This window comes from Trichechus manatus, unplaced genomic scaffold, assembly GCF_000243295.1.
Source record: "Trichechus manatus latirostris isolate Lorelei unplaced genomic scaffold, TriManLat1.0 scaffold00069, whole genome shotgun sequence".
NCBI lineage: Eukaryota > Metazoa > Chordata > Mammalia > Sirenia > Trichechidae > Trichechus > Trichechus manatus.
In genome coordinates, this window is record NW_004444005.1 from 13,850,736 (window position 1) to 13,853,762 (window position 3,027).

A 3,027-nucleotide genomic window follows, 5' to 3' on the forward strand; every position below is an offset into this window, starting at 1 on the left:
CAATGAACAAGGAAGACCGAAGAAGAATTGACACCTTTGAATTGTGGCGTTTGCAAAGAATATTGAATATACCACCGACTGCCAGAAGAACGAACAAATCTGTCTTGAAAGAAGTATGACCAGAATGCTCCTTAGAAGCAAGGATGGGAAGACTACGTCTCACATGCTTTGGACATGTCATCAGGAGGGATCAGTCCCTGGAGAAGGATATCATGCTTGGTAAAGTAGAGGGTCAGCGAAAAAGAGGAAGACCTTCAACAAGCTGGACTGACACAGTGCCTGCAACAATGGACTCAAGCATAGCAACAATTGTGAGGATGGCACAGGACTGGGCAGTGTTTCGTTGTGTTGTGCATAGGGTCACTATGAGTTGGAACCAACTCGACAGCACCTAACAACAATAGCAACATAACAGGAAAATCACATCAGATGACAAAATGTTGAACAATCACACAATACTGGGAATCATGGCCTAGCCAAATTGATACACATATTATTTGGGGACACAATTCAATCCATGACATTTTCCAAGACAGATTTGTTCGTTCTTCTGGCAGTCCATGGTAGATTCAGTACTCTTCAAAGGCATCATTTCTTCTCAGGTCTTCCTTATTCACTGTCCAGCTTTTACATGAGTGTGAGGCAATTGAAAACACCATGGCTTGGGTCAGGTTCACCTTAGTCCCCAAAGTGACTTCTTTGTTTTTTAACACTTTAGAGAGGTCTTTTGCAGCAGATTTGCCCAATGCAATACATCATTTGATTTCTTGACTGCTGCTTCCGTGGGTGTTGATTGTGGATACAAGTAAAATGAAATCCTGACAACTTCAATCTTTTCTCTGTTTATCATGATGTTCCTTATTGGACTAGTTGTGAGGATTTTTGTTTCTTTGTGTTGAAGTGTAATCCATACTGAAGGCTGTTGTCTTTGATCTTCGTCAGAAAGTGCGTCAGGTCCTCTTCACTTTCAGCAAGTTGTGTCATCTGCATATCGCAGGGTGTTAACGAGTCTTCCTCCAATCCTGATGCCACCTTCCTTTGTCTTCATATAGTCCAGCTTCTCGGATTATTTGCTCATCATACAGATTGAATAGGTATGGTGAAAGGATACAACCCTGACACACACCTTTCCTGATTTTGAACCACCAAGTAACCCCTTGTTCTGTTCGAACAACTGCCTCTTGGTCTATGTACAGGTCCCTCATGAGCACAATTAAGAGTTCTGGAATTCTCATTCTTTGAAATGTTATCCATAATTTGTTATGATCCACACAGTCAAATGCCTTTGCATAATCAATAAAACACAGGTAAACATCCTTCTGGTATTTTCTGTTTTCAGCCAAGATCTATCTGACATCAGCAATGACATCCCTTGTTCCACGCCCTCTTCTGAATTGGGCTTGAATTTTTGGCAGTTCCCTGTCCATGTACTGCTGCAGCCAAGGACACATTTTCCAGCTACTGATCCTTCTTTGTCTTCAGCTTTTGAATTACAATCTCCAGTAATTATCAATGCATCCTGACTACATATTGGATCAATTTCAGGCTGCAGAAGTTGGTAAAAATCCTCAATTTCTTCATCTTTGGCCTCAGTGGTTGGTGCATAAATCTGAGTGATAGTCATATCAACTCATCTTCCTTCTTGGCACATGGATGTTATTCTATCAATATTATCCTATCACTGACAGCTTACTTCAGGATAGATTTTGAAATGTTGTTTTTGACAATGAATGTGACTCCATCCCTCCTCTTCAACTTATCATTCCCAGCATAGTAGATTACATGATTTTCAGATTCAAAAAGGCCAATACCAGTCCATTTCAGCTCACTAATGCATAGGATATTGATCCTCAAGTATTCCATTTCATTTCTGACAGTTTCCAATTTTCCTAGATTCATACTTTGTACATTCCACATCCAGTTATTAACAGATATTTGCAGCTGTTTCTTCTCATTTTGAGTCGTGCCACCAAAGTCCTGAAAGCTTTACTCCATCCACGTCATTAAAGTCAACTCTACTTTGAGGAGGCAGCTCTTCCCTAGTCGTATTCTGAGTGCCTTCCAACCTGAGCAGCTCATCTTCTGACATTATATTAGACAATATTCTGCTGCTATTTCATAAGGTTTGCGCTGGCCAATTTTTTTAGAAGAAGATCACCAGATCCTTCTTTCTAGTCTGTCTTAGTCTGGAAGCTCTGCTGAAACCTGTCCACCATGAGTGACCCTGCTGGTATTTGAAATACTGGTGTCAAAGCTTCCAGCATCACAGCAACAGATTTTTCTGAGGAGATTGGTGGGGATATTAATAAACGTGATTTTTTTGATGTTGTACAGTGAAGATCTATATAACTCAATGAACCAATATTTTCCAAATGGTCAATATATGACTGTTCCAAATTCATCCATAAGTAAAAAAATCTGTTTAGACACCAGATAGATCTCTGTACTTTAATGTAACAGAGGACCAAAAAGTTCCTTGGTGTGGTTTCAGATTCCAAATTGCAATGGACCTCAAACTACTACTTACAGAGTTTGTTGTGACCTCAAAGAGTATCCACCATAATCGGAAAGTTTTTTTTAAATACTCTACCTTTTTCCAACTACGTATCTGTGTGTGGCTGGATTTTCTTTATATACTTCAACCAAAACAACCTATGGTAAGAGATTGATTGCAGAGCAGACATGAGAATCCAACTGCCTTTTATTAAGCCAGACATTTAAAAGATTTGCAAAAATGTAAAACAGTGTCAGTCTTCTCACTCATTTTTTTTCTTCTGAAATACTGTTATTTTCCATGAAAAATTATGTCATGGCCTGACAAAAGAATAACAGGAGAGGACACAAATAACCCAAATAAGAAATGAAATGGGGGACATTACAACAGACCCAACTGAAATAAAAAGGATTGTAACAGAATATTATGAAAAACTATACTCCAACAAATCTGAAAACCTAGAGGAAATGGAAAAATTTCTAGAAACACACGGCCTACCAAAACTACAACAAAGTGATGTTGAAAATCTGAAC